Below are 27408 nucleotides of genomic sequence, written 5' to 3' on the forward strand. Positions count from 1 at the left end.
AGAAGAAGTTAAATTCATGGTGATCATGATATTCCTCTGGTGTCTGAGATGCACGGAATTCGTTGCAACCCTACTTTGTAAAACTTGTTCCCGCATGTTGTCTTCTGTATTCCCCCTCTCAAGCTTGCAAATGTCACTGGGTCTCCTCTCTACTCTAATTGTGGAAGGTGGTACTTTGGAAACGCCAAGTGTAAGTACAATGTGTGGACCCCTACATGATTTCTAAAAACTCATCTCACCTGGTAAGGAAGATGTGGACGCATTTACCTAAGTGCTGTTTTCTCTTGAGGCATCTTTGTCTAGAAGGAACATTAACATGCATGTTATGTGTGGTGGGAACCTGCACTATTTCAGCTGTGATAACATCTTCGTAAATCAGGCAAGGAGATGCTGAAATTGTTGTGCATCGGTTGTGATCTTGCCACTTGTGTGTCAAGGATTTCTCAGAATAAAAGGCTTAGATTAACCACATAGTGAGTATTTTTCTAGTCTGCATTTCAAAGCAGAGTATTTCTGACCTAAAAGTCCGTTTTCAAGGGGTGGCAATCGTGGTCACTCTGCGATGCCAGTAATTGCATGCACTTTATGTCGGTGAACTTTTGTATCTTTCTTGAGATGGTGCTATTGTTCATACTTCCAGGAATGATCAACAGAGAGATAGCCAGACCTCGTGACTCAATCTAAAATTACATATCGCATTTAACACCCATAAGTCGGGTTTGGAGCTTCTCGTGGGTACCTGTCCCCTCCGTGCGGATGTGCTCAGACGGACAGATGAGGAATTTCTAGTCGCTGCAGCTGTGTTTTGTTGCAGGATGAAAGTGTGCAAGATACAGATCAGATACAGCTGCTGAAAAACAAATTGAAACAAAGAGTCTCACAAAGAGAATGGCTGCAGCCAGAGTTCATAAAAGGGCTCTATATGCTTTCTAATGCAATAAGCCTTTATTCTGCCTGGCTAGCTCTTTGAGTAATCTTAAGAGAAAAACTGACGTCTCTTTTCAGTAGGAAAGAAGAACATTTATTTTATTCCTAACAGTTTTAACAAACCTCTCCATGATGAATTATGTATTTATTGTAACTGCACGCTCCACAGCCACAAATTCTTGCAGTTTCTTTCCAGCTGAAGGCTCCAATAAAAGACTTCCCTAGATAAAGGCCAGAGGATTTGGGCCATGGTTTTTGTACTTAGATTAATTCAGTTACTCTGATTTGTCTGGTTTGGAGATTTCACAGACCTGATGAGTCAAACATAGAGTAACTGAACTAACAAAATATTCACAAGTATTGTTGTGTAGTCGTGTGCTCCAGCTTCAACTTCAGCTTTCTTCACTGATTCTTGGTTTCCCACTTTTCCTCATCAGTTACGGCTTTTCTTCTCTTTCCTTCATATTTCACTCAATCCAGAGGTGTTGATAACTGTAGTTCATTCCGAATAGATGTAAAAAAGCAGCCAAGTTATTCTGGGGGAAGAAAAGGTAAAGGAGGAGCCATAACCCCCAAAGAAACAACCTTCTGCCAGCTAGGCTGCAGTTCAGCTGTGTGGGCAGTGGGGATTGTCGGGGGAGGCGGTGTGCCTCTGGGAGCAGAAGCATTTAGAAGTAGCCAGAGAGGAAGCAGACGGACAATAAGAACTGGAAATAAGATGTCAGCAGCCATGAAAGATATTGAGGATAAAGGTATATTCCCATGGAGGATGGGGGGGAGAGGGGGAGAGGCTTTCAACTGTGAGGAAGGAGCCCAACTCCAGTTGGTCTAGTCCTGTTTTGGAAACAGAACCTCATAAATAAGATTACACTGGAGAAATACCTGACACTGCTCTGCAGTTCATGGAAGCATCTTAAAAGACTCTGAATATAGGCCAAGTATGTGGGTCAGTAGAGAAACTGCTATTTATATTTGGACCTGCATCTGAATGCAGTGTAATATCCAGCTGTTGAAAATACGAAGAGAAATTGCAGAAAAGTTTTTTTAGGCGTATAGTGCCAAAGGCTTTGTCAGGTGATGTTGCTGCTCGAGCTGCAACTTTGCGTTCATCTCCCACAAATTAGTGGGCAACATCATTAAAATTTGGGAAGGTCATCTTTAATCTGCTGAGAAAAGAGATTTGCTCCCTTAATTAAAAAAAAAAAAATGCTGAAAAAACACATAATGTTGAAATTTGAAATAATGTACCTGGAAAGTGAATTTTGCTGTGGTTATTTAAGTATTTCTACTGGCTCTCGGATTCTAAGATTTCTCTCTTTACTTACTGGATTGTGAAATCAATTTTTATCATGGGAAAGTTCCCACTCACAGGTTAGAGGATCTCAGGAATTCTCACCCAGTTTGACCGTGTGTGCTTCAGGCAAGCTGTGTATGCATGCAAAACCAGGGTTTTCAAAAGTGTGAGTTCCCTGTGCACAAAACCCTGTAAATTATTCTTGCCTTGTAAAGAACATCTGTTACTGAGTTTAGGATGTGATGCATCCCTTATAAAAGGGGGGTGGGGGCTGCAGGGGAGGTTGCTGGAGTCAGTAATGCTGTGAAAAAGGGTGGTCGTTATAACTTCCCTACAAATATAGGCAATAAGCATTTGGGGAGGTCTAGGGCTGAATTCAGTTGTGGAACAGGCCTGAAACATCAGTGGGAACTTTCTGTTGGCAGGGTGGAGGACCTTAATTTCCATCAGAGCTGTGGGTCTTGGTCTTTATTGCAGAAATGGATTGTGCTCCACTCTCTACACCATCCACTGATGCAGGACAAAGGCAGTTCCTTAAAGCCAAGTTGGGGCTTTTTCTTTTTTCCTCCAAGTTCTCTTGTGATCCAAATCTATAAGAAAACAGCCAACATGTAATTCTGCGCTCAAAGAAAATGACTTTTTTTTTTTTTTTTTATTCCCCATAAATGCAATTTAGACAGTAATTGGAGTTTGCAAAGCTTTGAAGGTGCAGCTGGAGGGAAGAGTAATGTGCCATGTAGAAGGGTGCAGTTGAGTAAAAGAAAGCTTTTCCAGAGGACCCAGGGGCCAGAACGGGGAGAAATTGGACACGAAACCTTCCAAACCAGGCCAGAGTGCAAGTTTCTTGCAGTCTTCAACAGCTTGCATTGCACTGGTGGTTGGAGCTTGTTCTGTTTGATGAGCTGATGGGCCAAACTTTGCTCCCCAACGTCTGCTGCTGAGCCTAGCACGCGGTGTTATGCATCATGCCACCCTATTTAATCCTGGAGCTGTATAGGAAAAGGATGACTGAAAGCGGAGTTTCATTCCTTGTGTTTAGATATTGGCTCCATCTGAAAGTCTTGAAGACTTTCAAATAAAAGCTTGCTGGGAAGTTAGAATGAATGGAGGAAAATTATGTGCAGGAGAGGTCAAGTCACCAGAGCAAGATGACAGGGTGAGAGCAAGGTCCCAGCCAGGAACCTCTGCTTGCTCTGGCCGCGGTGCACGCCGTCTTTCATCCTGCCCGAAGGAAGTGGAAAAAATGATTTCATAATCCTTTGTCATGGGGTTGGGCATGCTGCAGGTCATGTGGACACAGCCATTTGTTCGAGTAGCGTGAACCAAGGACTCCTCAAAAGCTGTTGAAATCTCACGGCCTCTCCTTAGCAGAGCAGAAGGGCTGCATCCAAGCTAAACAGGGACGGCTCCTTCTGCGCCTCTTCTTGAGCACCGACCAAGACCTGCTTCCTTGATCTCAGCAGCGTCTGCTGCATCTGAGAGATTTTGCTGCTCTTCCAGCAGTATTTTTGTAAACGCTGTAGGCCGAGTCGAGCTGAAAAGGTACCCTCCGCTCTGTTTGAAAAATTTTCAATTATTGCAAATTGTCGAATTATTTAAGAGCAGCGCCGCTAAGAACACTCGGTGTTTTGGCGGTTTGGCTGAGTCCCTCACTGCTGGTGTTGTTGTTGGTGTGTCACTGTCAGTATTTTGTACTGAACTATCTAACAGCTGTCTTGGCTTCCTTCCCCACTAAAACAACTGCTGCTTCACAAAGAACACAGATAATTTTGTCTTCCTTGATATTAACAGATCAAGAGAGGCCCTTGCCAATACAAACTCATCTTTTATTTTTACAGTCTGAGCGAGACCCTTGGTAGAATTTGTTGTTCTCTTTAATTCAGTACTCGGAGACTAGTTGACATCTAATCTTTTCATTTGAAGTGATGCTGAGTGGGTGGGACATTTAGAAGGGGGATAAAACCTCCCACAAAAGAATCAAAGTCAAAAGGAAGCCAAAGGCAAAACAAAAAGCCCTGCACAAGGCACCAAAATGAAAGGGCTTGTTTAAAGGCAGTAGAACAGTAACAGCACAGTCTTTCCCTGGTTTTAAAAGGCAATAAGATGAGAGATGCTGCCCTGAAATTAACGTTCATCTCCCGGCGTGTCCACAAACCCCATGCTTATGCATGGCGAGGAAAGTGGTTTCATGCACCAAAGGGGAAATGCTGCTGCTCCTGCTTTGAAAGCAAGACCTGGACAAAGGCCTGTGGTATCCACAGAAGGTCAACTTTCTTCTCCTCTACAAAGCCTGTCTGTGTGGTGGCAGAGATGTTCACCATGGAGGTGTTCATGGCACAGAGTCTTCAGAGCAGGACGCTGAGAGGAGGAGAGAGGTCTGATTTCAAACCACATATTCCTGAGATCATAGTTTTAGTACCTCCTGTAAGTAAGACCTCTTCAAATTGAAAAGAGGGGGAAATTTAGAGAAAAAATTTGATCTCAAGTGAAAATTCAGCATGTGAGATAGGGACAATATGTGTTTATAATGGCATTAAAAGCAAAAGTCCTGTCAAATACATAGTATTGACAGGCTCATCCTCCAGAACGCTCTAGGGAGTTTTAGATGATGAATCTCCCAGTGATTTGGAGATGACTTAGGTTTTCTGAAAAATCTGATAAACATCTTGAAGACTTAGCTTTGTGAGAGCTGCATGCTATTCATTTCCAGCAGCTTGGTCTTTAAAATACCTCAAGCCCTGCATTGCTAGACTATCAGGCAGAGCTAAGTCCTTTCCAGAGCATTCTCACATCTGCATGCTGTATCATATCACAACCATCTCAGCAGTCCCAGGGCAAGCTGCCATCGCTTTGTTTTCCCCATTTCTTCTAGAGTCATTTAGCCAAAATAAGTGGTGCACTTTCTAGATTTGTTTCCTTCAGGTTGCATGCATGCAATGAAAAGATCAGATCTCTGAGTCTTTGTTGTTTGGGCTGGTTGAAGGTAAACAGATTTTAGTGCCTTTTTGGCTTTGCAACAGAGATTTTAATGGACTTTATTGAAAACTGGACTCTTCAGGGGTGTGGGAGTAGCAGCCCAAGAAGTTTTTCAGCACCCAGGATGAAATCCTGAGTTTGAAGCCAGCAAGGTGAGAATTTCACACAGTTGGATTCCTACACTCAAATCCATTTTCAGAGTTTGGCCCTGCATACATATACATGTATTTTTATACATACATCTGTAGTCACTAGTCTATTTAACTCTGAAAGCAAGTTACTACTGAGCAAAATTGGTCACAGAATATTATTTGCAAGTTATCTTGTTGGAGTCATGATGGGAGAAAAGCAGTACAGCAGTGTGGGGGAAAATCTGCTAGTTTCAGAGTGGTTATGTGGGTAAACAGTAATACATTCTCACTCCCTCACTCCCACATGGATAATGAGCTGAACACGTACTATGAGTAATTTGTTTTTTAAGAATTGAAATTGACCCCGGAGCAGAGCATCTGTACCATACTAATTGTGCTGTTGAGGAAAATGAAGGATCATCACTTGAATTTGGGGGGCTGGCTGCATTGCTATAAAATGTAATAAGGTGAAATTATATGGGGAAAGGGCCTTATGTGAAAGATGTTACAGATTATTTTTAAGGGCATCTGGACAATGTGCTGGAATATAAAAACCTACAGAGACTGCAATAGAAAGCATTCCACCCCTCCTACCTCAGCATCTGTCAAGCAATCCGTATTTATTTATAAGGCAACCTCGACGAGTTCAGGTATCACAAATTATACACGTCTACCTGCAAACAAAAAGAGACACCTATAAGTTGATGGACTATTTAGTGAGATGTTTGCTTTTATGCTCAAGAAGTACCTTTACTTATTTTAACAATAGCAGATTGCTGTGCCCAACAGTCACTGTGCATTTCTGTGTTACCAACTTGTGTGTGCAGCTACAGGGGAGAGATGACTGAGACTCTGCCAGTGAGTTCTATTTCCCTGATATTGTTCTTCTCCTCTGCTTTTTTTTACTGCTTTGCTTTAATCTAGCTTTTATCTTCTCTGGTATCTTTATTTAAATCAGTCCCCACTTCCCCAAATCCTACATTGCCTCTGAAGAAGCCTGCATGCTACGTACCAGAGAGCCCCTCTGGCCTCTGTGTCAAACATGTAAGTTTTTGCGCCTGGTGCTATTTCTGTAGGCCTGTTTAAGATGCCCACCTACCAAATTAATATTTATTTAATGACTAGTGCTAGGTTGCAAATAAGCAGCATGTAGATTGTGTGATGTAATCTGTGTATAAAGTAATATAGGTTATATTAGCGTGGTGGTCACCACCAGAGAGTCACCTTCTGACTGCAAATACCACACAAAGCTATGGCAAAGCTGTTTTTTTTTTTCCCTCCCATGGAGAAGAGAAAGCTCTTGTGATAGCTTGTGTACCAGAGCAGTGCTGTTGGCACACTGACTTTTTAAAAGCTTTGCTATAAATAAAAGCAAAATATCTCCATGATATAACTCCTTCTGGAAGCGCATTGGTGGTGGTTTGTTAAACAAATGATTTGCAGCGAGCTCAGGGTTCTCTCCAACACTGCACGATACCGAGTGCCCGAGGCTTCTCCAAAGACTGTGCCAAATGGCAGAATTCATGAGGCTGCTCTTCTGCCTCCTCTCCGTGGGCTGTGTCTAGTCATAACCCAGCCAGCCAGTTGGCCTCCGGGCAGAGAAACTCGATAATAGCGGAGACCTGGCTCCCACAGCAGCTCTGCCCTGAAGTACAGGGGCAGAGAGGTCCAGTCACTTGGCCGTGTGAAGCTCTGAAAGGTTATTGAGGCATGGGCAAGATAGTTCTGTTTCAGCACTTTACCCCTCCGGAGCAAAAGAGGTGCCTAGAGGGAACTGCTGTCCCATTCTCCAGCACCACGGGGCTAAGGCTTGTCAGGGTGAGCAAAAGGGAGCTGTGGGCAGGTCTGGGAAGGAAAGGTAGGAGAACAAACATCCGTGATCTTCTCATCCTTTTCTTTACCCCTGTAAATCCTGACAACAGCGTGTTCACTCCCATTTCAGGCTAACCCTCCCGAGGGCTGGTTATGTGAGCGCAGGACACCAGGAGCTGCTGTACAGGACCTTCCCAACATTTCACATTTCTCCCAGGCTTCCTCATGCAAAAACAAAAAAAAAAAAAATCCAGCCTGAATCACTTATTTCTACTCGTCGTGAGTGCTAAAACTTGGCAAGCTTCTTCTGACACAGCCCTGCACTGAAATGGATATGCCCATGTCTAAGCTTCTGCTTGGCTTTCTGGTTCATTTACAAACCTTATGTCAAGTTTACAGTGGAAGCACTGACATGATCTCTGCCATGGTGGTCTGACTGAGGCACAGAAAGCATAACTTTGAATAAGTATCACTTGACTAGTCTGTCTGGGCACATTTTAGTGCCTGGTCTTGCAAGGGTGTCTAATAACTTGGGTTTCTTTCTTATATCAAATGCTTAGGCTTGACCTTTAGAAATTGCTTACACAAAAGACAAATACTGAGGCTTTTTAGAGTTTAGAAAATTATTTCCAAGTTAGAGGGAAACAAAAAATGATAACTCATTTCAGCTAGAAATAGGAATAAGCAGCATCATTGTTTCTCTTACCTAGGTAAAAGGTGAAACAGTAAGTTTAGCTTACCTGTTGGCAAGCAATCTGTTTTTTGTTGTTGTTGCTTTGTTTGTTTGTTTAAAACAGCACAATTCCCTGTCTTTTTTTTTTTTGTTTGTTTTGTTTTAATTGCCTTTCAGGAGTAGAAGTTCAGCCACAAACCAGCAAGCTCCTAAACCTCGTAGGTGCATTCAAACATTCTCTTGCAAGTCTTGGTCTAGAAACATTGACTCATCAGAGACCTTAAAGGTTACGTGGTTTGAAACAAGATCAAGAACTCTTAAGACAAGTTAATTAAATACACTGAAACCTCTTTCTTCCAAAATTTGCTAATCCAAAAGATTTGGCCAGCTGAATGGTAATGTGTTATCCCCTGTGCCACTCCTGCTGCCATGGCTACATTTTGTCTTAAGTCAGAGCTTTGGCTTTAAGAAAAAAATAGGGGAAAAAAAAGAAAGAAAAAAAAAAAAAGCATTCTGGTATGTCTGACTACTTACTAATATTAGCAAGCATAACCTTGAAATAGCATTGACATTCACTAATCCGAACACTATTCTGGTCCAAAAATGCTCAGATTACTGACGTTCACTGCAATTTTCTTCCCCACGCCACTATCAATAGCAGTCTTAATACCAACCTTTGAGTATACTAATTGCTTCAAACTGCCTTCAGGCAAATAAATAATTCTGTGATGCAAGATGAGGGAAAGGAGCTGAGTTTCTGAGTAGGTTAACTTGGATATTTTCCAGTCAGCAGACACATATATGCCCTCAGTTGGCTGTTTACAGATATTCTGCTACAGGAGTTTGGTAACGTGTTTTATGGCTGGAGGTGGAAACTTGAGGCAAACTTGGGCATTCTGGGCTGTTCTCTAGCTCATCATCATGGCTCAGCAGTAATCGAGAGCTCTTCCAGTTGACGCCAGCTTTGAGAGATCTGCCTGCTGTCTTTGACCTCACAACTCAGCTTCATCTGTAATGTAGGCTTCATGTTTCCATATATACAGTCAAGAGGAATTCTTCCTCGTGAAGTTAAAGGATTTAAAGGAGTGCTTCTCAGTTGTTGAGGAAGTGAGAACATGTCCCTGCGAGATGTCTTTGTACATAACGTATATTTTAAGTAAATGCTAATTGCTAAAATGTGTTTCTTTGTCTTCGCTGAGCCTAAGAGAACAATCCATAATACCTGCGAAAACAAAACTGGTAACTCCTTAGATACAACCACGTTTGTCCTAAGTGGTATCTGCAAATAATTCTAGACACCCACGTACAAAAGGTTAATTTAGGATTTTAAGGATTATTATTTTTTCCTAGTGCACTCTCAGCACCGGCTACATAAATAGACCAGAACATGGTAAATTTAGCAGGGGCAGGCGGAGGGGACTCTTTTGTTGTGTCTGGGTCAGCTGTGGTTAATGCCTTGGCTTCTCCACCATGGTGAATTCCTTGGGATGGTGGCAGAGCCCCGTGCCCATGTGCTTCATTGTCATATCAGAAACAGGACATGTTTGCTGTTCCAACCACCTGCCCTGAGAATCTTCAGGCCTGGTCAGAAGGGACATAAATCATCACTCGTTGCACAACTTCAACTCTGTGGAGGGTTATAAATAGGCTGAACAAGACAAAGAATTTAGGTAGTTGCATTCTGTGCTTGTGGTATTCCTTATTTTTATATTCAAAGCACTCTGAAACAATTTTGTGTTGCCATTTTTTTGTAGAAGTCCGGAAACTGGAAGACTTGATGCTTTTATTAAGCTAGAATGGCTTAGGTAGTGCCATTGACTGATATACTGCCTTAAAAAAGTACACTTGGTAAAAATACACTTAGTAAAGTGCACTTTAAATATAAATTGCCAGTTTCCTTCTACAAGAGAACATAGCAACTGGAACTTGTCCTCACCTATTGTTTCATCCCCACGGTTTAAAAAAATGATGAGGTGCATTGTTTCGGCAATTGCCTCCTGATCGCTGTAGCTTGCTGCTTGTTTTCCTGCATTGGCTTTGGAGTCTTGCATCCCTAAACAGAGCATCATGGATGGTCATGAGTCACCGTACAGGAACTAAATGTCAAAGTTGAAATAAAGTTTACTGCCACAGTTGGTGTGAACAGTGTGACCGGCGGTGTGTCATCCTCATAGCAGGGATGTCTGGGCAGGGAAGAGCTAGGTTGCTCCCCTCTTAGAGCAGAGCGGAATTCGGCACAGGGGTTGCTGAAAGCAGGGCAGATTCTGCCTTGATGATCTTTAAAAACATATATTTGAGGTCGAGAGACCTTGAAAACAAATGCGGTGACCTAGAGGGCTGTGCAGGGCACGGTGCCCTTCAAGTGAAGAGAGCCGCTTACTGTGCCGCGGCGTGACTCCGCAGACATGCTCTCGCCCCAGCACCATGGTGTTTTCCTGGAGCAGCTGCGTATGGATAACTGAAGAGATCTTACGGTGTCCCGTGTAGATGGCAGGGCTCCGCTAGGGCTCCTGCAGCCTTCTGCTGGAACAGTATGTGAAAATTGTCTGTCCCCGATCCTCGTCTGACCTCCTCTTTAACAGAAACCGCTAGAGCAGTTAAGGGCAGAGCTGAAGGATCACCAAAGCAAGCTCTGCCCTGGCCCTGTAAAGAAGTAACGCTCTTTCAAGACACTTGTTTTGACTCATTTCCTGCCCTAATATCACCCCTGCCATCAGGCTCTGCTTCTTGCACCTCAGAGTGCTGGAAATAGGAGAGGAACAAAGAGTCGACATGGCCTTGCTGATGACAGCAAAGACCTGGCTCTCCTTTCTGGTTCTGCTGCTGACTGGCCCGGTGAGCATGAGTAAATTGCTTCAGAGTGCTGAGGCTGTGCTTTGGCTTCTGAAAATTGTGTGGGTTTTTTTCTGAACTATTTCGAGATGGATGGCTGAAGCTCGTTGCTTCGCTTTTAAGTGCTGCGAAACACAAAAAACAAGAAGCAGAAACAAAAAAGGTGCAAGAATTCCTTGATACTTGAACTGAGACTTCTTGGGAGCAAGGACGCCCTTTCTGAACACTACTGCAAGTATCTATTGACAAGTGTAAATAATCAACAAAGGCATAGGACTGTGGTTTTTAGTCTAGGTTGTGCCCCTGTGACGGGAACTCAGCATCTTTGATTTCCAGGGGCGTTAAGAGGTGCACAGCATCTTGCAGTCTGAATGTTAGATTTGTCTCTTTTCTTATCTGGCTCTAAACCTTCCCTCCCATTTGCTTAGAACTCCATAAATAAATAAAACAACTTAAAGAACCCCCTGACAAAGTGGCCTTTTGGTATTTTTAGATCTTTTATGTCACCTCGTTTGTAGAACATTATTTATAGATATATTTTTTTTTATATGCTCCCAGCTAACCTGCATTGCTGGCTCTTTGCAGAAGCCTCTGCTCTACTATAGTACATAGCAGCACCCTGTAAGTGTCAGCATTCCTCTGCGAAGCTGGCACTTCAGCAAGGACGTGCTAGGTACATGACCCAGCTCAGGAGGTACGTATTGTCCTACATAAAGTGCCAGTGCTGAGCCTGTTCCAGTTTTATTAATTCCCATTGCCTACATACGGTTTGAACATTATTATAGATGAGGATTCACCCTCCCCCTGATTTGTGCCTCCTGGTAGGAGTCTGTAATGCTTCCTGAGGGCAGGAGCAGTGCACAGAAGAAGTCTGAGTCTACAGAATAAAATAAAGAGCAAGGAGAGTTGTGAATTGCTGGAGCTCCCCATATTAATGTGAATCAGCCAGATCCCTTTTAAATTGGCAAGTTATTTCTGCAAAATTTAGAGACCACCGGATAGATTTGAAAAGGTGTAGGGGGGAGAATTACATACATGGAATGAGGCAGGACTTGGGAGGATGCAAACGATAGAGATTTGTGATTCTGAAACGTGTCCCAGACCTGGTCCTTCCGAATATCAGTCGTGGTTATGCTTTCGGTACTGGTTGCTTCTACCCACTGGGACTGGGCTTGGGCCAAATGCCCCCACTCTCAGAGAGCACGTAAGGTGCCAGGTCAGAGTCTAAGCATTGCTGACTTGCAGCAGCTGCAGCGTGGCTTGGATACTGTCAGGATATTCTGCTTTGCTGTCCGACTCAATGTCACATTGACTCTTTGGGCACTTCTGGCCTGAAAGAGCAAGAGAGCACTTCTGGGAGCGAGCCTTTCCGTGGCCTCAGCAGGCATCAGCTGGCACAACACCTAAAAAAGGCTGGAAGAGCCATGGCTGATGGTAAGTGGGGTGAGGTTCAGCGGGAGGAGGCAGGAAGAAGCAACCTTTCCCAAAACTTGAGAAAGGGTCAGAGCATGTGGAGGAGGCACTCTGGGACAGTCCTACTGATCCTAACTCCACACATCTGTCTGTATGAAGCCATTCCCTGCTTTTAGCTCCTTTCCTGGAGAAAGTGAAACCATGTCAGCCTCGAGAAAACACCTGGACATCACGTTTAACTTCTTATATATCACTTACACTTTCACCTCTGTCTCATCAGACCCTAAAAATAAATAACTTTTGTCTCCAAAGTCTTGATATGTCTCCAAGCTGTGCTCTTATTGCTTTTGGACCTCCAACTCTTGTGAGTCATACCTGCAAATTGCATGAGTCGGGTTTCAGTGGTGACCATCTCAAACTGGCTGGCCATTTAAGGTGGAAAAATTCACCATTAGTTCACGCACTTTTATTTGGTCTGTGGTCTTTGCGTTGTGACTCTGTTCTGCCAAAAAGGAGAAATGGCATATAGGGGATTGTTTTTTAAAGTATAGCAAAACTTGGTTGCAAGTTTGCATGCAGAGCCATTGTAAGAAAAAACTTTGCTCTGCTGGCCTTTGAGGAATTATGAAGTTAAGATGTCCTTAAAACAGAAAAATGAGTTTCGGGTTCTCTGATTTACCTGGAGGCGGTGGAGTTTGTAGGTAACAAACAACCCCAGGAGCCTGAGGAGGCCTTGGCAAGCTGCACGGCACGGGGCCAGCGCGGCGGTGCTGAGCGGTGGCGATGAGTGTGGGCAGGCACAGGCTGCGGGGAGCACCGAGGTGCCTCCAGCTGCTGCCAGGGGTCTGCACGGACACCCAGACAAGATGCACTTGCCATGCAGAAGGTAACACAACAAGCATTACGCTTCCCAGAGCAGTGCTGGCATCGAGCGTCCTCCATGAGCTCAAATTTAAGGGAAGGAAAGCACTCTGCCAGCTGCAGCTCCTGACAGAGTGGGGATTGTGAGTGCCTGCATTCAAACCCAAAATTTCCTTAAACTGGCAAGCTGCTGCCGGCGCTAATGTGAAGGCTTCTTCCAAACTCCAAGCGAGGGAATTTACACCGTGCTGAAAACAGCGATGAACTCACTCTGCTTCCTTCCTCGCTGCAGCTAGCCTCTGCGCCGCGCCGGGCTGTGCGGCTGGGCTGCTCCAGAGCAGAGCAGGGACTGCTCCCGCTGCTCGCCTGGGAGATGGGAGCGTAACATAAGACAGCGATTCAAAGGCTACTGCTGTCTCGCCAGTGATTTATGGCACGCGGGAAAGATTCTGATGTGTCATGCTGCAGGGGGAAAGGAGAGCGGCACCGGGGTCATGAACAAAAAGGAATTTGCTTATCCAATTTCCGTCTCCTTCTGAATTTGATTGGAACTCGCAGTTGTCAGGCTGTGTTTAAGTCTAGTCTTTACCAACGCCTCCTTAACTGCGGAAGGTCAAAACCAATTATTGTTTTGCCTCCAGGGACTTTCCTTCTTCAGAGAGGCCTTACAGTGGATGTTCTTTAAACCCTTTTCCTTCCAATTAAGGCAGCAGACTCCTTTTTAGAAGGTTTTTCAGGGGACGAGGGGACAGTAATCGGGAGACTGATAGATTTATCAATAGCCTTGAAAAACAAAGCCTGTATGTCTCAGGAGGCTGGAAATCTAATTCCTTTCAATGACTTTTCTCACTCTGAACTTTAAATCTGTTGTTTCATTACACCGGGAATGGAAAGCCCCTAATTTTCCCAGGCTACAGTTTTCCTCTGGTTTTTAACCCTCAAATACCATGTGGATTTATGCCTCAGCACCTGATGTTCAAGTTTTTCATGTAGATAAAAATGTTTAAGTTCTGTTTTTGGTAGGAATTTATGGCTGTACCGTCTGGAAGGAGTTGTGAGAGGCTGTACCTGCATCCACAGCTGTAGTCTGACAAGTAATTAATGTCTTCCACATCTTTGGGGTGGGAAGGGAGAAGAACATCTTGAGAGTCTTTCATTTTTTTCCCCTTTTCCCCTTTCATTTCTGTTATGGACATCATTGTTTTCAGTTTTATAGATGTTTTTTTTTCCCCTCTACTCCAGTCCATTGATACCTGCCAAGGCCTGTTTCAGCAGATGGCTTCTTTTTATTCAGACATGTATCAGGGACTGCTGTGACTATACTTTTACCCATTGAAGGGGTTAAATGTATTGTTTCCCCTTGAATGTACCATTTGTTGTGGGAGAAGTGAGCAGCAGAGCAGATAAAAAATAATCTCATTTGAAAGAGAAAATCCAAGTCCAAGGCCGAGGGGGGGGGGAGGCTGCTGAGGAGCAGTAAATGCAGGAAACAATACTTTGGTATTGCAGGTGCCGAAATACTTAGCAAAAATACTGTGTAATTGCTATTTATGTCAGCATGGACCATGAAAACATGGTACTCTGTGTGAGACGTAACCCCCACACATAACCAGGTACGTTTGTGTATTGCAGTGTTTATGTGGCTGACCCAGATTGTATTGACTACAGTAGTTGCTCCTACAGGAATACTGGACTGTGCATAATATTAAGGGAAGTCTGCTTTTTCTGGAGCTGGCAGATTTAAGACCCTTGATTAATTATATTCACAGCTTCACTGAAGCAGGACTGTAATTATGTGATTATAGGGCAGCTGTAGTCTTGTGGACTGAGAACAAGGACAGGAATTAGGAAACGTGCGTCTTGGTGCTGATCTGCCACAGTCTGTTTTGTAAGATCCCAGGCAAGTCACTTGAAATGCTCCAGCTACCATTGGATAGACCAGTTTTAGATGTTGAATTTTGGGGTTTTCAACTCAATTCCTTGATTCTGTTATCCTCAGGGAGAGCATGGAGTGACTGGCTCAGTTGCTGAGGTTTCCTCCATGCCTGCATTTAATCAGATAATTCCCGTCTTCTGTGCCTAATGGGGATGATGAGTGCCTTGCAGGTCAAGATATTATTTGCAATTGCTTTATAAAGAGTTAATCTACTACAAATGTCCTTGTGACTATACACAAATTTGAATAACTCCAGGGGGTGCTGATAAATTAATTACAATTTACTGTTCCCATCTGCAACGTGCTTATGCTAAGGGTTAGCCGGGCATTAATCCTTTCTAAAACATTTATAAATAAAGCCAGAATACCACGTGTGACTGAAATAGTTAGGTATGACTCTGCAGGCAGAAGTGCAGAGCTCTGCTTTCCTTTGACACGGTGCTAGCCCTTAGCCCTGACAATACATCTGGGCAGACATCGCAGCAGAGACGCTGAGAACTATTTTCTTGGTTGAAAATAATGGTTCCCTTCTTACTCAGGAAAATCATCCAGACCTAATGACTTGCTATTCCTGTCCCGCCGGACTGCTCCAGATAGAGCAACGGAAATTTCCTTTGCTACTGCAGGGAGAGCCTGTCCCCAAGGAGGGCTTTTCTTTTGATAAGGTGTCTCTCCTATCCCGAGCTGCTGAACCAGCCTGAATCAGCACGCCAGCATGTGAGTGCAGGAAGATCCCGGTCTCAGCCGCTGAGTCACATGAATAACTGGAATAGTTCTGCAAAGCAGAATTAATTCCCAGAACCTCTTCAGGCATATACCAGCAGGCACATGCTTTTGCTCCAGCATTACTTTACAGCTCTGTGATGCAGTGGCAAGAACAGTGCTGATCCTTGTAATTGAGATAATGCAATTTACCTGGTGTTAGAGTGTTAAACCTTACAAGTTTATTGTTGACACTCTCCTGCTTCCAAGAAGATTTAAGAATAAGCCACAGCATAACAGAGCTATTAGGGTTAAGCTTAAATCAACTGTGCAGTGACTCAGAGCTTGTAGCCCTTTCAGACCAAGTGTTGGGGGGGATAATCCTGTTGTTATTAACTATTAAGTTGCTTGTGCTTTGTGCAGACTGTTTAGTCAGCAAAGATACGTATGGAAACTCATGGAAACTCTCTTTTTTCTTTCCTTTCTTTTTTTTTTTTTTTTTTTAATCTATTACACTTTGGCAAAAACCTCTGAGTTACAGGAATAGTAACTCAACAGCCCTGAGATTCTGGTTTAGCAAAGTCCTTAGACTACATGCCTGGAATTTGGGTTGAGATATCCAATTCTCTACAGGACCTTTCAGTCCTGAAACGTGTAAAGCCTGAAAGGATATTAAATAAATGAACTTTCAGGAAGTGAGGGAAGGAGGCTACATAGCAAATGCAGAGTCCAGGTATTCCTGGTGGACCAGGACGTGGGGGCTTTAATAGGGCAACAGTGTGACAGAGAACATAGTGTTTAACGAACATTTTGAGACTTTTTCCTCTTAAGCACTAATTTATGTTGTCTAGATAATAGTGGTAAGCTGAGCAAGAACATAGGAGAGCGAAGAAGAAAGACTGCTTGCACTTCCACCTGCTGCTCTTGAATATGTCACAAATGAATTCAGGATGATCTGCTTTACAGTCCAGCATCACTGATAAGAGGAGCTGATTTATTTCTGTCTTCTCTTCTTTGTTCTAGAATATTAGTCAAAATTTGTGCAATTTCTCCAACAAATGCTGTCATTTTTAATATCTTAGTCCTTTGGTAAGCCTTACGTTGTGTTACACCTGACATGTTATTATCAACAACCGTCACAAAAGAACATGAACTTTAGAAATCTAAAATAATTTGAAATCACACTGAAATTATTATTATTGAAGAAGAGATCTAGAGCCAACATTTAGATGTCTGGATGTCTATGCTTTGTGGTTTGTCCACGGATGAAAATGTGTTACTTGTTTGGGCTCAAAACCAGTACCTTTCCCTGGGATGTGTCTGGAACAAACGCTCACTAAAAGCAAACATTATTTCTGACATCTATTGCTTGTCTGGATGGCAAACTGGCAAGTGTTGAAATCTGTGATAACGGTCAGAAGAAAGTATATAGTCCTGTGGCCATGGAAACCTCATATAGTTTTTTCCTGTTTCTTTTTCTGCATTTTCTAGTGAATGAATTGTTCTGAATCCAGCTGGATGGCAGCCCAAGAGACTGGAGGCCTCAGCTTAGCCACAGCAGAGGGCAAACCTAGTGAAAAGCTTTCTCTTTGCATGTTCTCACCAAAATGCTATTTTCAGTAAGTAACTTTTTTTTCAGGAAGAGTAGTTCAGTGCCTCAGGAAGAGTGACCGTTCATTCCCCAGTCTCTCTGGCTATGGCTAAAAACTAAACCAACCTGAACACAAAGTAGCAGATCATGACTCATATCCATATGATTCAACTCTTTTCCCCCATTCCTGCCTCCAAAGCAGGTGGCCTCCTCCAGACAGCCTCCAGGGAACGGTCCCCCACGTGTGTCTGGGTATCGGCTGGCAGAGCACTCACCGAGTGCCGTGCCAGCCTTGTGTCCTGACAGTTTAACACCTGGGAGGTCATGGATCTAACCTGTGCCCCGGGCCTCTTCAGTTTCTGTATAGATGAAAGCTGTAAGCAGGGAAGGCAGCTAGTGCCAGCGGTGGGCTTGGTTGTGTGACAGGGACAGGAGAAGAAGGTGGACGCTGGCAGCTCACTGTGACAGTCCTTTTCACCAGCGCTTCAACACACATCTGCTCCAAGTTCACAGAGGAACACCTCCCAAACCAGGGGGCCCTGAGGTAGCACAAGGCTGGTCAGGAATTTCAGGGACTGTTAAGGTCATCTGGAGGTTTTTGCAGGGTACCTGGAGTGAAACGATCTAAATCCATTATCACTAGACCAAGATGCTGCTGCCACTCCAACTTTTGGTACACCGTTGTACAGCTAGGGTGGGTTAAGCGTATCTTGTGCTGTCTAGATGTTGGACAAGTGTTTGTGGTGTTCCCCAGGTATTACAGTATGATGTCTTATATCCTTTATCAGCACAATATGTAGGGCAGACATACTTTCTTTTCCGGTTGTTTTCAGTGGGTTCAGTTTTAGGCCCCCAACATGTTCGTTGTGCCTGCAGCAGTGATGCTGCTGAATGTGCTCAGCTCTTCCTACAATCACTGCTTTCAAAAACTGTTTGTTATTCTGTAGGGCTGGCCCAGTATTATTTTCTGAGAACACAGTCAGCACCTTCACCCAAATGAAACCAGTGTGTGGTTTCATTGTTGTCCTCAGAAAGAACCAGATGAGTCCTACAACTCTACAGCTACTCTGTGATATTAATGCCTGTATTCTGTAGCTCCATCAACAAACATAAAACGTGTAATGTGGCTCTGTTCAGCTTTGCCTCTTACCTATTTTCTCATCAAACAAGCAGGAGTTTGATGGCAAAATCTTGAATTTAGGGCTACATGATTCAGACAACAGATCTGACTGAGCAGCAAAGCTCAGTTTGTGTTCCAAAATGTAGCAGCACAGGTATTTATTATAGGAAAGCCCCCAGAGCACAACAGTTAGAGGAATGATCTTTCTGTAAAATTTTACAACACGTTTATAGGATTCTACAGAGAAGATCTTTAAGAGGTAATCTTTATTACATTTCAATCCGAATCTCTAAATATTTGTGATTTCCACATATCTGTTAAAAGGCAGCCTCTAAATGGGCTTATCCACGGTCACGTGCTGGGTGCGTCACGCCGGAATTGATACCATCATTGGATTATCCTACTCGTTAGCACTTTGAATCTTCGTAATGCACTTTGAAGTCTTCAGAGGAAGAGCTTCATGGGAATATTTGGAGAGCCTGATTCAGTTCTTAATTGGGCTGACTCATGCTGAGTCACCAGGAGTTCCATTAGCTGCGTCCTTAAATGCAACACTCAGGTTTTCGGGAGGGCTGTGTGGCAATCAGACACCCCCAGCTGCTGCTGGAGTCCCACAGGGTCAGGAGATCTGCTTCCATTATGCCCTCTGGAAAGTGCTGATTTCAAGTCTACCAACCAACATGGATCTGTCTGCAAAGCCAGCCAGTTCTGAGCTCTCCTGGTTGACCAACTGCTTGCCAGGCAGCTTTTGAAAATTATCTCCTACTCTGGCTTCAGCATCATTGGCATCTCTTACGCACAGAGAGTTCACCACACCCACACTTCTCCATCCTGCAGGAAGTACTTGGCCAACAGAAGCACAGCTAAAAACACAAGAAGCATTTTCCCTTAATTTTGTAGGAAAGGATTTTTACTCCATAAGTCAGCTCCTTAATAAAACAGCAAAAGGCAGTGAGTAAGGCACCTGATGACTAAAATAATTTAGGTTGTGGGAAGCAGCAGGGTTTGATATTGAATACAAATCTGAGTGGGATTCATTTCACCTAACTTAAGCCATCTGAAGCTAAGCCTTCAGACGAAGGAAGCCACCCAACTCTTGATCTCTTGTCAATGGGGACTGGGATGGTGACTCATCCCGTCGGTGTTAGTTCTTCTGGGGTGAGGTGGATCGCCCTTTGATGTTGCTTCCTTGTACCACTTCCTAATGCTCTACAAAATACAATGATTGCTGATTGATGTTAGACAGCTAAAGTTAGGTAAGATAAAGACTAGCACTAACACATTGCCATGTGCAGAGACCATATTTAATAAAAGAGAACACTGTTTGCAAGGCCCATGAATGTATGAAAATAATGATGGAAATGGCCAAAACCGCACATAATCAACCAGGTTGTGAGGATGCTTGTGGAAATGGTCATACTGGCATGGACAGATACACAGATGTGGGACAGAGCAACTGTCCTGTGGATGCTAGCAGTTTTTCATTTAGCCTTGTTCCAGACATACCCATGCACTCACAGTGTCTTAGTAACTTTATTTTCCTTTATAGGTGTTGCTTGTAGCAGCTTTTAGCTCACTGCCACTCTTTTGGGGTGGGAAAAAAGGAGGCATCTAACCTCACCAAAAAAAAAATATGAAACAACAGAACTGATCTGTGACAACTCTCCGAACCGTAGAAGGTTTGACTTGATAGTAACTGGGCAATTAAATATTGAATGTAATAAGAAGAATATTTCCTTTGTGTTTCTTGTGACATTTCTTTGGTTAATTATATCATGCATCTATCCAACTTATAAAATGTGATGCTAAAAATGTTCTGCTTTTAAAGTTAATAAAAACATGCCAGAAAACTAGATGTGTTATGAATAATACTAGAAACGTTACAAATAGTGACAACTGTGGAGCCAATGGGTCTACTCCCACAAGTAAAAATTAGCAGGCATGAATAAGAATTGCAGGATGACAACTGTAGTACTTTAAATCTTTGAAACACTTTGCACACTTTCACCCTGGAGACACCTTGCAACGAAAGCAGCGGAGATGCAGGACCTGATCCTGTACTGTTACGTCAAAAGGACCTTTGCCAATGACTTCAGTAGGTCTAGGATCAAGCTGTATAATTTGCCCAGGGTTGAGCTGGATGTCAGTGGCAGGATGAGCTCAGGCTTCTGGACTCCAACCCTATGTATTGTCCATGAGAGCATACGAACACTTACGTGCTGTGCCTTTTAGCATGGTTGTGACTGTGTAAAACACTCCTGCTTTCAGTTTCATATCATTCCAATGGTAATATGGCTAGAAGTTTAAGAAGCAGATTTTATATATATATGCATATTTAAGAGTTGTATTTGGAACGACCTCCTTTTCATAAACTGCTTGTGGACTGTAAAGACAAAGGCTGTTTTAAGGTTCTTTTCTGATGGCCACACTCATCCCCTGTCTGATCCTAGGAGAAAGAGTAATGAAGATGAAACACAGTCAGGGTAATAAGGGTTGAGGCAGACCAAAATGGAAGGGCTTAGGGGACAGTGTAGGTGTTCCTTTTTTATTTTATTTATTTTATTTTATTTTTATTTTTTTCTCCAGAAGACTGATGAATGCACAATTCTGGAGTAAAGCCCAGATCTGAAAAGAGAAGGGATTGTCACAGGTAGACAGAAAGGGGAAAGGTTGGATCTGCCCTGAGGCCTCAGCCTGCATTTCGGCCTCTTCCTCCTACAGTATCGTTCAGTGATGTTTTGTGTCCTGGTACTTGCAAATTGTTATTTGGGAAGAAAATCAATTGGGACAACTGACAGCTTGCTGGATATTTCACCTAGGGACAGCATTTGCTATGTAAGCTGGTGACTTGATGTCGACAGTGTGCTTGCTTTTTGCCCACGCCTGTACATGCGTAAGTCTCATTGATGTTGCTGACGCTTGTTTGTGAAAAGGTTAAGTAAAGCCCCAAGTTGCACTATCAACATTTCGGTCTGAACTAATAGTTGTATTTATGAGGGCTGATCAAATCTGATTGAAGTCTTTCCACAGACATTACAGGGCTTTGGGATGGGCCCTAACAAAGTCCAGATTTTTTAATTTATTGCCATATTGCAAAAATGTGCTACATTATTTGCTTATTGTTGCATAATACTTGATTTTGGAAACTTATTTTTCTTATATCAGAATGAGAAATCTGGAAAACCGTTGTTTTATGAACAGGACTGGTAAAAAAAACATGCATGATATATTGTAACTTATTGAATGAGAAATTAATCCACCAACCAAACAAAATATTAGACAATCACAGAAAAAAGATTTGTCATGGTAAAAAAAAAACAAAAAACAAAAAACAAGCTTTTGATGGGTTGTATCATTTTTTTAGGCAGCAGTACTTTGATGCTGTTTTGTTCTTTGCCAAATTTTCTTTTTGTTTTGCTTTAGTTAGTATGCACAGTTTTCTCTAAAAACAATGCTTAACATGCAACGACAGCAGAAGGGTTAGATATTTCAACATCTTATATTTGTTTATGAAGACTGTCCTCAAAAAAGGTAAGTGCTGCTAGGATCATTTAGCCAGGTTTTCCAAAGAAACAAGACTCGTCAACAGTATGTGCATGGCAGTCTATTATTCCCTTTCTAGTAACATTTAAAGTTTTTGGCTGAATTAACCAAATTTGACTGGGAAGTTGAGGTCAAAACATAACATAATAAAACTTGTTATAGATTTTGTGAAAATATAATATAATATATGCATGTATATGTATATATATATTCATATATATAAAAAATCTGGCCAATTAAAGGTAGAGGGATCCTTTTAATGTCCCTTATGAGAGAAACACAAACACAACCCTTGTGTCAGAGAGTTCACGTAGAACAGGCAGAGTGGGAAGTGGATTTATTTTGTCCCTGTGCTCAAGGAACTACTTAGAGAGCAATGAGTTTGTCCCTCTCTAAATAGAAATGCAGCAGGTTGGCTAATTGGATGACTTCTGCTTCATGAAGGAAAGGAGTTTTTCAGAGAATAAGGTGCCACCCCGTGTGCGTAAAGACTTTGCACACAGATTAAAAATAGAGATTTAAGACTGAAAGAGAAAGATCCAAACAAAAAGGTACAAAGATACACTGGAGGTAGCAGGGGAGGGGATGGGTGAAGGATGTTGTGACATGGGGACTGGACGTGATGGCTGGGCAGGACTTCCCTGTGTCTGGCTGAGTGTTGGGATGCAGAGCTTCAGGTTTGCTTCAAAACATGTGGACAAGCAAAAGGATTAAGTGAAAGAGGGAGTGAGGAAGCTGATCTTACCAGCTGCATTTTGCTGTGAATGCTGCAGCCTTTTAGAGTCACTGCACAACAGCGATGTGGTGTAAGGTCTCTCAGTTTGCTGGCAGAAGCAGAAGCTCATACAGAGGGAGTTGTGGGGTACTTGCAGTTCAGAATAGCTATATCTGTCTGGCTGGACAAGAACCCTGGATATTTTTTCCTTGAAATAACACAGACCCTTCCCCTCCTTCTTACACATTATCTACTCTCCCTACTGAAAGCAAGGGGAGTTTCCATTATATATCTTCAGCTTTTGCCAGTCTTTCACATCTTGCTCTATTTCAGATCCCAGAGAAGTTCTTTTTAGGGCTTAATTCTTAGCGAATGTGGAGGTTTATCAGAACCGCTTTTTAGTGCCAAATTGATGTGCTTGCTCTGTCCTTCTCAGAGCTACTGAGATGAGTACAGTAGGATGTGAAGACACGACATTTCAGCAGGTCCATGATAATTGCCTGGATGCTCGCTTTTACCCTTGGATAAAGGAAGTCAGCTTACTTCTCTTTTCCTGAAGGCAGCTTATTTTGCATGTACTGAAAACAAAAGCAGAGCAGTAAGGCCCCATTACAACGTTATTTCTTCTCTTAGAAGTACAGTTCTGCCCTCACGCTGCAGGTTACCGCCTCCTCTTGGGGCCTGTGCGACTGCTTGTGGAGCCGTGCTGTAAATTAGATTAGAGAAGTAATCTGACCTCACGAAAACAGATACCCCCTCTCTGATTTTCATGTGGGGTTTTCAGAGCTGTGCTGTTTCAGTGATGCAGTTCCCCACGTAGTTCCACAAGCAGTTGGCAGAGGCCGGGCCAAGCCTCACGGCTGCAGCAGGAATCACTCAGCTCTGTAAGCGCCTGATAGCTACAGAGCACCCGAAATGCTTCGGGTTCACAGTGTCTTAGCTTTCTTTAACTTGTTTCTGTGTTCACGGCTAAGGCCCACTAGTAGCTATTACCTGTATCTTCCTCAGCAAACCCCTGTAAGTGCATTTCATGGCATAACTTCAAACCTCTCTAAAGCTTTTTTAACTTACTGACATTAAGAACTGATCCACTGACATAGATGACAGAGCTCTGCTGATAGTGAGATTGGCCACAAAATTGAAAAGTCATTGTAAATGCTTTAATACCAGTGGATTTAGGGATTTCCTCAAGCACTTTATAGTTATGTTCCCAGCTTTTTCTCTGCTTCACTGTCGATTGTCTACTTCTCTCCCTAATCCTCCGTGTGCTTTCTGGAGAGCTATCTTCGCTTCCTGCTGACAGATAAAAATTTATTGTTGCTAGCTTTAATGTGCTTCATGTATAGAGATCTCATTCCTTTCATGTTAACATAGGAATGTTTTGGTGTTTTCTTTTAGCCTTGCATTGTTTAAAGATAATCCATTATTCTGTTTCCATTAGCAACCTAGAATCTGAGGTTTTACTTTCACCTTGATATTTCATTAGTTAAGGCTTGCTCACCACTTTGAATACTTAAAGTACTAAATATTTTCAAAAAATGATTATTTTATATTTCCTAAATGAGTAGCATTAGGATTTTTTTAACCACCTCTTTCCATCTAATGATGGAGTAATATCCCGTGTCACTTCCCTCTAGAAGCCAAAGATGGTAGACCAAAACCATCTATGGAGTAATTTCTTTAACATCATCAGTCTTCTGACAGGGAGAGATTTAGCTCTGTACCACTTACCATAGTCTTGCTTCAGCCTTCCCCACTTTAACCATCCTCTTTCTGCTGTGGGTCCTTTTCAAGTGGTTGTTTATGGATCCCAGTAAGACCTGCACTGCACTGGCAACGCATTTGTCTGTAGCAGAGCACACCACACCGTCCAAGCCAGGAGTATTCCTGATGCACTCACTCTGATTTATGCATTAGAAGATTAAATTTCAGCGTACCTTGGTTGATCATAATTACAGAATTCTCTCTCTTATCCATTAACAGTAAATGTGGAGACAGCTGTCCTGTGCAAGACTGTCAGGGGAAGGAGGGCTGGCAGTGCTCTGGATACCACTGAGGCTGTGTGAATATTCATACTGAAAAATTAAATACCCCCCCCTGCCCAGTTTAATCTGCTTTTTAAAGGCAATTTACCTGCAAAAGAGATGTAGGTTTACTATTCAGAAGTAGTCAGCAAGTGATTCTGTCAGTTTACTTAGTGCTGTGAATTACTTGTAGATTATTCTCCAAGACTATAAATGCTAGTTCTTATCATCACCGCTTGTTACTCGCCACTTAAGTCACCAGGTATTGTTTCCTTATCAGTAACTGGATAACTCCCAAACCCACAAAGACTCATCGCATTTGTAAGACATCTTTTCTGAGGCCAATTTATGCAAAAAGTGTTGTATGAATACTTACAACAATGCTCTCTTTGAATATACTCCTTTCTATAACTCCTGGCTGTGAACAAATGAAAGAGAAGAATATGTTTGAAGCAAATATAGTTTTTACGCATGAGTACCTCTTGGTAATACTTGATTGAGTTGTACCATTGTTGCAAGAGGCCTCTGTGAGAGAAGTGTTTGAGTTTCTAGTCTATGCTAATTTTGAGACGTGGACAATTTATTGTAGTGATAGAAATGGGGAGTTCTTCAGATTCAATTTTCAATAAGACCATTTCTGATATAATTTCCAATCTTTTCCTACTCAGCTTTGATAATAAATATCCCTTGAGGACAGCAAACATGAATCTATTGAGAATCTTGGACACGGGGTTTAAATGATTTCATTTAAAGTGCTGTTCATTCAGTTCTTGCAATCTGTCTGTCTCTTTCTTCAATTCCTTGTGTTTTTACTCCAAGAAATCTCCCTTCCAATTAAGTGAATGAAGCTTAGAATTGAGTAAAGCTGTCAGAGGAAGCAAAATGAATATGACTGATTTTTATAATATAAATTGAAAGCAATTACCAGTTTTCTACCTTCTTGCTTGCTTGGAAAATTTACACTTAACCCAGCAATACACCTTAATTAAAGGCCTATCTATCTATCTACATAACCTTTTCTTTCTAGAAAAAGTCCTTCTCTGAGCTCTGTTAAATTTACTATGGCTTCATCTCCTTATTAATAACCTTTATTAATGACCTTTTTGTATATTTTCAATTAAGTTTCTGGTCACCTTATAGCACTGAGGTAAGAGCTCTCTCTGACCTTTAATAGGATGTGGATAATAGAACATCTCTGGCTCATGTTCTCCTTTGGTAGCATAACCTCCCACTTTTACTGAAATCACCCATGGAATTTGCAGACTGCTAAATGCGTGTGTTGCATTAAAAAAGACTACAGCAGACTGCAGCAAAACTAGATGGACATCCATTCCCAGCCTCTGAGTTAGACAGTGCTTAAACAATCTCCCTTTTTCTTGGTTTTATGGCAAACACTAGTGGGAGACTGTGAATGACTCTTAACGTAAGATACAAATATTTTATTCTGACTGATATTTTCCATATGGCAGGTCATGCTTCTCCCTACATGAACCGTACGCAGTATACCATGGGGCAGAGAGTGTAGTTACTTTCAGATGATTAGGACCACGTCATATTGGAATTCAGATACTAATGTTCCGGCATTTGGACACCCAGTAGAATTGGTAATTAACGATATACAATGATAAGGGATGTTTATGCTCCCTTCAAGTCCAAATTATTTCTGGGTGGGAAGGGTGTATTTGATGGCCAGCCAGAGTTTTGTCAATATGAATATCAGAACCAGCTGCTTTTCTTGCTGTTCTGCCATGACTGAATTAATCTGTACTTCTTTATGTCTTTGTCTTTTCTCTTGTAACCCGTACCTCATGATGCTCTTAAGAATTTTACTGCCAGAGGCATCTATCATGTATTTCCCTCTTGATAGGTGATTATTATATTACTTCACTGAGTATGAAAACCTCAGTTCCTCTTCAGCTCCATATTATTTTTGTTCTTGAATCATACTTAATTTGGTACGACAAATCATACAACCAGCTTCAGGTGAAAGTTGCCAAAGCACAAAGGGGACGAATTAAGTTAAATTTGCCAAGGTGACATGTCTCTGCACTGATTCCTGTCGATATTTCTGTCTCCACGGACGTCTGAGTGTTTAGGAAACCTCATCTGGCATGTCCACAGAAGAGGGGGGGGTCTAAAGATCAAAGCAGTAAATTTGTCCCAGATGAGGAGGGATTTGATATTTCAGATGGAGAACTTGATCTAGGGCAGACCCTCACTGGGTGCCAAGGGAGAGGCTCCGGGATGGGCTCGGCTCTGGGCAGGTGGTGCCACTCCTGCGCCGGGTGACTCACGGGTGTTCCTGCGTGGCTTTGTCCTATTGACTTGGACGCACGGCTCAGTGAATTTCTGGTTGAACCTGCTGGCAAATGTGCCATGTCAAAGAGTCGTGGGGCAACGTCTTCTTGAGGCGGGTGCCTGGCTCCCAGCACGGCTTTGGCAGCTGAGATCCGCAGATAATGCTCGCAGCGGTTGCGTTATTTCCAAGGCGGTGCTGCCTGGGTTGAGGTGCCGGCCGCCGCGTCTTGCCCTGGAGCAGCAGAATCTAACAGTCGCCGTCTGTGCTGTTTCACTCTTAGTCAGCAGGACTCATGCTTCATCACCGTTCAAACCGAAAATGCGTTCTTCATCATCATCCTTTGTACACCTGTCATGGTACCTGCCCTCAGCTCGACCGGTATTTCCAGCCCTGTCCACCCGAGGATCTGCTTCTCCCACAATTTCCATGCTTCCTTTTGCGTCACAGCCCATGTTCCTGGTATGAACTCCCTGACTTTTTCCAGCAGGCTTTGAGTCTTTGCATACTAAGCCTTTCTTAAATAAGCATTTCAGCTTCTGTTTCCCTACAGAACTGAATT

General features: G+C 42.8%; 1 protein-coding gene across 1 annotated transcript in view; it reads left to right on the forward strand.

Annotated features, from left to right (window-relative positions):
* Positions 1-3722: 3722 nt before the first annotated feature.
* Positions 3723-27408, forward strand: part of FGGY (FGGY carbohydrate kinase domain containing) — a 179559-nt gene continuing 155873 nt past the window's right edge. Inside the window, exon 1 of the mRNA XM_082766574.1 lies at positions 3723-3763. The gene's annotated coding sequence lies outside the window, so the exon portion shown is untranslated. The remainder of the gene's footprint in view (positions 3764-27408) is intronic.

This window comes from Aythya marila (assembly GCF_965140915.1).
Source record: "Aythya marila genome assembly, chromosome: 8".
NCBI lineage: Eukaryota > Metazoa > Chordata > Aves > Anseriformes > Anatidae > Aythya > Aythya marila.